The sequence below is a fragment of the Hemicordylus capensis genome, chromosome 5, assembly GCF_027244095.1.
Source record: "Hemicordylus capensis ecotype Gifberg chromosome 5, rHemCap1.1.pri, whole genome shotgun sequence".
Classification (NCBI taxonomy): Eukaryota; Metazoa; Chordata; class Lepidosauria; order Squamata; family Cordylidae; genus Hemicordylus; species Hemicordylus capensis.
The window spans coordinates 179,712,584-179,721,345 of NC_069661.1; the positions used below are offsets into that span (position 1 = coordinate 179,712,584).

Consider the following 8,762-nt stretch of genomic DNA (forward strand, 5'->3'; position numbering starts at 1 on the left):
TAGGTGTCAACTCCTGGTGACCACAGAGCCCTGTGGTTGTCTTTGGTAGAAAACAGGATGGGTTTACCATCATTGCTTCCTCCTGCACAGTATGAGATGAGTCCTTTTAGCATCTTCCTGTATCGTTGCTGCCCAATATATAAGTCCTACTAAAATAACTCATTCCTGGACCCATTGGCTCCTGCTTGTAGAACAGTCTCAAATCCACCATGATTGGCCAATGTAATAGAGTGAGCAGTTGCAGGCAAAAACCTTCTAAAAATGTTTTATAAAAGCATACAGTATGTATACTTCAAACATTCTTATATACCTGTGTTAATATATAGTGCCAGTGTCCTAAATACATATAATATGTATTTTGCACCAACTCTCCCTATTATTTCAAAGAATAATAAGATAATATTGATAAGTTGTTTTTTTTAAAGATTTGTTTTCTGTCTTCTTTCTTTCACTCTTACATTGCTGGTCATTTGGTGATTCCAACATAGTCAAATAGTTTGTGTTTGCATTAAATAATACAGAGATTATTGCTGCTTCCGCAATATTTTACGTAGAGGATTCCTGATTCCAAAAGTAATATATACTATAATTCCCTGTGTTTTGCTTGTACGTTTTTAGTATATGTAATAAGAAATAATAAAGAGTCCAGTTGTACAGGTAGCCCAGTGACTATTTTAACCTGTTATAGTATTTGTAAATTTTTACTACTAGGCTCTCTACCAAATCACATCTTCACAGGTGTTGAAGATGAACTCATTGGTGATCTCCATGTCTTCAGCAGAGGTTGCTGTGAGAATATGCAGATGAGTTGCTATTTCCCCAAATCTTGGTCTTCTGGCAGAGAAGGGGAGACGGTTAGAAGCCTGAACTTAATGAGCTCACAGCCAGCATCTTCAGCAGAGACTGCTGGGAGAATATCAGATGAGCTGCTGCCTCCTCAGACTGCCTTCTGAGTTGTGATTGATTTAATTATTCTGATACTAAAGTCTGTGTGATGTCATAGAAATCATTGGGCCAACTAGCTAGCTGATTTTAGGTAATGGTGAAACCCTAGAATTCACATTCCATGGGCAACATTTGTTAAATTAATCAGTTGAAGATTAATGGTCTTCAGAAAGGAAGAGATTTCCTAAGACTTTTCTAATGCAGGATTATCTCTATAACACATGTAATTAATAATGCAAGAACATCTCTCTATCACATTTAATGGCCACACAGAGAGCAAGAGTAGGAGTTGAATCTAAGTTTCTCAGGTGCAGCTCCAACAATTGGAACTGTCCTGGACCACCCATCCTCTTTTGAAAACAATAGCTTACAAGAGCTATTTATTTTAAGAGAGTTCTAGAGAAAAATCTACAGTTACATGACATCAAGCACTGCAGCTTTCCCAGGGAGACAAATTATTTAATATTATTAGGAACCTTTGAAAACTAATGAGTTTTCAAAAGAAATGAGCTGAAGGCTCAGAGATGAGTTAGATGGACTTGGGAAATGTGAACTTCTCCAATTAATTTTAACTACTATATTTTGCAACTTGGGACTCGCTACTGTGGGCTTCAGTGTTTTAACATTAAGGGATATTAGATATGTCTGGAGGTAATTTTAATAAATGTATAGCTCAACCTATTTAGAGCCAAATTTTGACCTACTTTGAAATTGCTGTAGTCGGCAACAAAAATTCTGTATCTGAAACAAGGAAATATAATAAGCATTTCTTCACCAATGATTTTTGTCACTTATATATAATATATTGTAATGTTTCATGTTTCTCATTTCCCTAAAAGTTCCAGTGTGAGCCTCATTCCTATGTGAGATACATTAGTTTTATAAGAGCCAGCATAGTGCAGTAGTTAGATTATTGCACTAGTAAGATGAGGGAGACCTGAGTTCAAATTCCTGTTCAGCTATGGAACTCATTGGGTGATTCTGTACCAGTGACTTATCTCTCAGACTACTCTACCTCACAGGGTTGTGGGGATAAACATAACCATGTATACCACTCTAGACTCCTTGAAGGAAGAGCAGGAAATAAATGTCAAATAATAAATGCATTGAGAATTTACATCATACAGATGAGATAAATGCAATACCAATCTGTAATAATAAGTGATAATCCTGTGCTTTGCAGTGTAAATGGCCAGTGAATTTTGAACATTATTTTAAAGAATGTGTAACTGAGGTATAAAATATGTCCATCTTTGAAATTACTCTTAAAGTTTCAGTCCCGGTATAAGTAAAAGAGATACTTGCCGTCTGTTTCTATGAAATAAATAAACAAACAAGGATGTATGGGCATGTCAGGTATGTGTTTGTGTGTGTATTTATTTATTGTTTGTTTGTTTGTTTGTTGACTTTTTATACCACCCTACCCAATTCTGCTTAAGGCAGTTCACAAACAAAACAAAAACAGTTAACCTTTTCTCATGTTATGTGCATGTAGAATGAATTACTGGAAGGGAGGGCAAAAGATTCTGCCTCTAGCTGAGGAGTGTTCATTAGAATACCTGACACATCATGGCACTATTTAGGTAGTCAAAAGATCCAGGGCTCATGATAACTATACTAAGTCATGCCCGCCCCCCTCAAGAATAATTACTTCTGACTCCTCCCCAAAGGAGAATTGGAGAAGACAAGTGCTGTATTGGGGACAGCACACCACCTTTTAGGGAGGAGACTGAGACGGGAACCTCTTGTTGCTGGAGCAGCAACAATAGAGCTGACCACCGACTCTCCCCCCCAGTTCAAGAAGGAGGTGGCAATGAGTTTGGGGACTCATCAGGCCACCCGGGCCACCCCCAATGATGCCCCTGATCAATGAGTAGAACCTGTTGTTCATGATTCATCATGCTACCCTCCTCCATTCATTCTATGTGCTTATTATGTCTGAAAAGGGCTTGTGTGGTTCATGCAATGACTCAGTGTGCAAACAGCAGCAACTCTGCCATATCTGATTGGCTGCTGCAGATCTAAGGCTGTGCCAGCATACAGTATTGGGCCTAGAGAACTAGGGCCAGGGTGCAGGGGAAGAATGGAAGAAGACCAGCTGTGCTGTCTTCTCCATAGAGAAGCAGAAGGGGTGTGCTGTTATAGCTGTTGCCAGCTGTAATAAATCCTTTACTCTCCTCCTTAAGCTGCCTCCATTTATCTTTGAGGGAGGGGGAAATCTCTGAAGGATCCATCATTCTCTTTTCTTGCCCTAGCTCTGTACAACCTCCCTTGACAGTACAGATAACAGGGCTGGGCTGAAACAGGGTGGGGCTTTAAGTACATTTAAAACTTGCACTGTCTGGTGAAAGCACTGTGTAAACTTTCAAAGCAGACACAATTATTTTCTTTAAGGGTAAATGTTGAAAGCAAAAATAAAACAAAGATGGAAGGGATGATTAATTTGGTCACAATGTTTTAGAGGTGTAAGCCATCTAATGGCGCAGCAGGAAATGACTTGCCTAGCAAGGATGAGGGAGAAGGCAATGGTAAACCCCTCCTGTATTCTACCAAAGACAAGCAAAGGGCTCTGTGGTCACTGTTGGAAATTCTCTCTGGTCAGAGAAACCCTTTTTCATTATAGCAGAGTGCACAGAGGCACAACACAGCTGAATTTGGTTAGGCATGTGTGTATGCTGAGAGTAAAATAACTTGGAGCCAGTTCATAGTTTCACATCAATATAAGGAGTATTTATTATAGAACTCCATTCTAGATAGTAAAGTGAAGAGAGAGGATCTCTAATCTAGCTAGCTAGCTGGATGCAGATGGATTCTGCATCTCTGCACACATGGTGCAGGGAGAGAGGAGCTTGCATGTTGCAAGGGAGAAGGAAGGGAAGAGGAAGTGACAAGGGAGGAAGGAAGGAAGTCCCTGAGATTAGCAATCTACATTCCAAAGGGATAGTGTCCTCTGACTCACTAGTCTGTCCTCCACTGTCATTGAGACAAGAGACAGCGCAAAGTCCTAACAGTCACCAGGAGTTGACACTGACTTTCGGCCCACTTACATTTTTAAGGTGCCTTAGAGATCTTCTATTCCAGCCTCCAGATTAGCACAGCACAGGAGATGATGGAACTTATTTTCCCTGTACTCAGCACTGACATTCCCACACCTGAAACCAGAACCAAAGATTGCACAGAGCCACTGTCTACAACACACTATCATTGTCAGTTTCTGTGTTAGAATATCAGGGACATCTCCGAAGTAACACATCTAGTACCAGGATTTTTATTTCAGCCTTTTAGGTCATGCTCACACATTCCACTTTGAGCCTCTTTGTGCTAGTTCTGTGCCCATGTGAACATTATTCAAGCACAGAGAGAGGTGTTTAACAATGCATGTTCCCCAAATGCATCACAAATCCAGATACAAAACTACAAAAATTACCATGGAAAATCTTTAGGGACAATGACAGGGAACACAATAGGAGATACACATAAGTAACATGTGCAGCATTTCAGTAAGTTAATTTGAGTTCCACTGATGACAAGATGTGACGGGTGAAGCTATTTGCACAACATGTTGAATTTATCCTGGAGAAAATGTTGGATTTTATAGGACTTCCATAGCAAAGAATTTGTTCTTTCACATGCCCAAAGGCAGTAAAACCAGTTAAATCTGTATGTGTTTGTTGGCTCAACGACATGCTGGCAAAACAGTTGCTTTGGCTAGCAATATCTCTCAAAAATTGACTGGTTTGATGAGCAGAGCTGATGGTTAAATACAGAGACACATTGTGGACAAAATCCAGAGTCCAGATTAATCAGACTGACAAATTGCACATCTGGCGGAGCTGGACTAATATACATTGCTTTATTTAATTGGCTTCAGCTTAAAAATTCATTTAGACTTTTGATAGAACAGAACTACATATAGTCCTATTCTAATTATATACTGCTTTAACAGATCCTATGCTTTAACAGATCCTGTGCCATCTTAGCTTGATGCTATTTTTTCCCTTTTTAATATATATTATTACATTCCACTTCGATAGAAAAACACTCTAACTTATGTAAAGTTTTTGTACCTTGTAATACGTTTTGATGGTTTTCCTTTATAATCATTTTCCTTAAGAGGTAGTATTTAGAATATGTAACCCATACTGTTGCTGTCATCCTTATAAACAACAATGGTTTAAAAAAAAGTTTACAAAGAGGTATCTTGAAGTGGTTAGTAAAGGGTGTCGTGAATTCTCCTCCCTCTCTCCTTTAATTCACATTGGAACATGCCCAGTAGATTCTCAGAGATCTGGAACATGCTCTAGTAGCAAGGGAGAGAGCTGCTCCAAACCAAAAGCAGAGGAGGCCTGCAAAGACCTTAATTTATGGGCCTTCCTTTATTTATTTGTAGGATCTGCAGTCAAGCTTGCATCTCTACTGTCTCTCTACTGCAAAGGAATTTGCAAACACTAGGCTGTGGCCAAGGGCAAGAAGAATTTTTGACAAAGAGAGAGAGTAGGGGATAGGTCATTCACTCAATCAAAAACTGTGTTTGGGAGCTGTGTGTGCTCCCAATTTTGTGTGGAAGCAATGTAAGAGGAAAAGCTGGGTAACTTTTCCTCCTACCTTGCTTCCACACAATCACTTCTACCCAGGTTTTCCTCTTACTTTGCTTCCACACAACCGAAAATTGGGAGCACCCAGGTGGAACACAATGAGACTGTTCTCACATGCAGCCTAACCGGTGTTCTCTCTAATTTTTTTTCATCTGTGCATGTAATGAGTTTTGTTCGGGGTGGCAGCATCAAAGCAGTGTGTGTGCACGTATAGTCAGAATGGGACCCTCCTGATTCAATCTGAGTGGGCTCTAAAATTAACTGAGCTGACATAAAAAAAAGCTTGTGTGTGTGCACCTGTGCCTGCCTTAGAGGGAAAACTGAGCCTAACCCAGGCTAGAGAAGCCTGCCTCGATTAGGCTGCGTGTGAGAACCAGTGGGATTGGGATTGATGCTGGCGAGGCAGCGCTGCTGGTCGTCAGACAGCTATAGCCAGGCTTCTCCACTAAACAAGCAGAAGCATCTGACAAGTAACTGTCCATGCAAAATGTGGTATCTCTCTCCAAGTCAATGCCCACCACAGACACAGTTTCTGTATTTTACTGAACATGTTCTGGTGTAAAAATAAATAGTGCATTGCAGCTTATCTGGTGGCGAGGGTGGCGGGGGCGGGTCCAGGCTCCCAAATTACTTATGTGCACCACTGGGCACTAGCACCATAATTTGTCTGCAGGTGGGCAACAGGAAAGTGGTCATCAGACATGCTTTCCTACCAAACAAACAAAAGCATCTGACTTAAAGTTATATTCCACAACAGCAGAAAACCTAGTAAACATTCACAAAATGGCAGGACTCTGTGTGGGGATCACTTTGTATAATAAAGCACTGAAGCTCTTCTCACAATCACTGAGAAAAGCTTCAAGAGGGTGTGTGGGGTGAGTGGTTAAACTTATCTCTCCCCACAGACGATCGCTGAGCTGTCCCTGGGTGGCTGGATCGGCCGCCCATACGATTACTGGCTCCGGCATGGAGCCGGTTGGGGTGACGTGGATCGGGGGCTCCTGGAAGTTCCAGAATGCCCTGGGAGCCTCCTGGTTGGGGGGGGTTTCCTTGTGAGTCGCTGCTGTGCGGAGCCGCGCTCTGCCGACCCACGATCAAAAAATGGGGTTAGCGGAACACTCGCTCTGCTAACCTTATTTAAGGGGAGGGCTACTTTGGTGGGCTAGCTGTCGTTAAACCACTGGACTCACCTGCAAACCTGGTGGTTCTCACAATGGAGGAAAACTGGGCTGAGCTCCCTTAGCCCAGTTTCCCTCCATCATGTGAATAGCCTCACTTACTCCTTGCTTTTGTCAGTCAATAGGTAAATTAACCAAGTGAAGTCATACTTCGTTACCCAGAGATGGTGTCAAAACCCAGCCATACCTGTGGGCTTCCCCCTACCTACCTACCTTCCTTCCTTCCTTCCTTCCTTCCTTCCTTCCTTCCTTCCTTCCTTCCTTCTTTCCTTCATTTGATTTCTATACCGCCCTTCCAAAAATGGCACAAAGATACAACAAACAAATGAGATGGATCCCTGTCCCCGAAGGGCTCACAATCTAAAAAGAAACATAAGATAGACACCAGGAACAGTCACTGGAGGTACTGTGCTGGGGGTGGACAGGGCCAGTTACTCTCCCCCTGCTAAAATAAGGAATATCACCACATTAAAAGGTGCCTCTTTGTCAAGTTAATTCAGGGAGGTATTGACATGAGCAGGTGAGGAGGAGCTACTTCTGCTGCCACACTGGCTGCTGACTGGCTCACTTGCTCAGTCCACGACAATGGATCCGGGAGCACGTGGTAAAGAGGAGGAGAGGCGGCTTAGGAACAGGTATCCAGTGGGATCAACATATCAGCTGCCATTGGCCATGATCTTAAAGGGGGCATGCCAAGCGTGATTGTGCCTTTTTGGAACTGTCCTCTCACCCTCAGCATGGAAAGGGCATTGAAATACCTCTAAATGCCATCCCATGCCAGCACTCCTTCTGACAGCAATAGCACTGCCTGCCTCTAAAGAGCCTGTTCCCTTGGCAGCTTGCTGCCGGTAGACTAGTGCTCTTATGAAAGGCCCAATCTACTGAGGAGGGCCATAGGGTAGAACACCCAGTCTCCCATTGGACTGTGCACTCATGAGTTGAGCTGACCCAACAAAGGCGAGCCTGCTTGTGTGGGGCCCACTCTCTCTGGTTAATGATAGAATCTTTGCAACCCCGTCCTCCCCTGGGAAGACTTGCTATGGACCCCAGAGAAATTGTGACACACCTAGCCGTGTGTGTGGACAGGGGGAGCACCAGGTGTGAGGACAGATCTTTACTGTCACTCAAAATTCTCAGGTTTGGGCCAGCATTGTGCTATATGCAGATTTGCAGAATTGTGGGATAGGGGAGCCCCAATTTTTAGCAAGAGACCAGGGTTGCCATTTTGGGGCACATGCAAGGGTGGACATGTCCCAGCCCCGGATGGGCTGGCAGAGGGCATGCTTTGACAGCCTTTTGGCAGTGGTTGCCAAAACAGGGAGAGCTGTTGAAGGAGTACCTGTCCCTGCTGCTAGCTTGTATCGAGCAAACTGTCCAGCCCCCATGGCCTGACATTCTTGTGGAGAGCGGACTGTGGGAGAAGGGGTGTTTTGTTGTCACACATTATTAGTGATTCTGCCCAACTCCCCCGTCCCAGAGATGATTCTTCTCATGAGTGAGAGGGTGTCCCCATAGCCTCACACTCTCATGAATGAACAGTCCACTCGAGATCAGCATCCACCATTATCACAGAGGAGGAATCTCCCCTCTCAGTGTTGGCAATGCTGTCCCTGCTGCCCAACCCTTTTCATAAATAAGCCTAGGGACTGCACAGGTACCACCAAGTGGAAGGATCTGGCCCCCCTTCCCCAAGTTTTTTGTACAAAAAAACAGAAATTGACTGTTAATGAATCCTTGGTTGGGGCTGCCTTTTAAACCCAACCCTGGATATCCCCGCTCTGCCATATGTTTCTGTACCAGCACTCTACCACTTTATTGGATTGGAGACAGGAGTGGGGCGAGTGCTTGGAGAGGCGGCCAGTGAGAAGTGCCACCAGGTGCGATCCTGGGTGGGCCTGTGTTTCTGTCTCTATGACTGTGGTACCAAAAACTGCCTGGATCAGTAGTTATTGCACTGTCCAAGTTCGGACATAACGCTTCAGTGGCCAAACCTCTGGTCTCAGCATGAACCTTACTGAAGGTTCAAACTGGAGTTTGGTGAGGT

General features: G+C 43.4%; 1 long non-coding RNA gene across 1 annotated transcript in view; it reads left to right on the forward strand.

Moving 5' to 3' along the window:
* Nucleotides 1-1,277, forward strand: part of LOC128326234 (uncharacterized) — a 56,083-nt gene extending 54,806 nt beyond the window's left edge. Inside the window, exon 3 of the long non-coding RNA XR_008307901.1 lies at nucleotides 739-1,277. This is a non-coding gene — a long non-coding RNA (uncharacterized LOC128326234). The remainder of the gene's footprint in view (nucleotides 1-738) is intronic.
* Nucleotides 1,278-8,762: the final 7,485 nt, after the last annotated feature.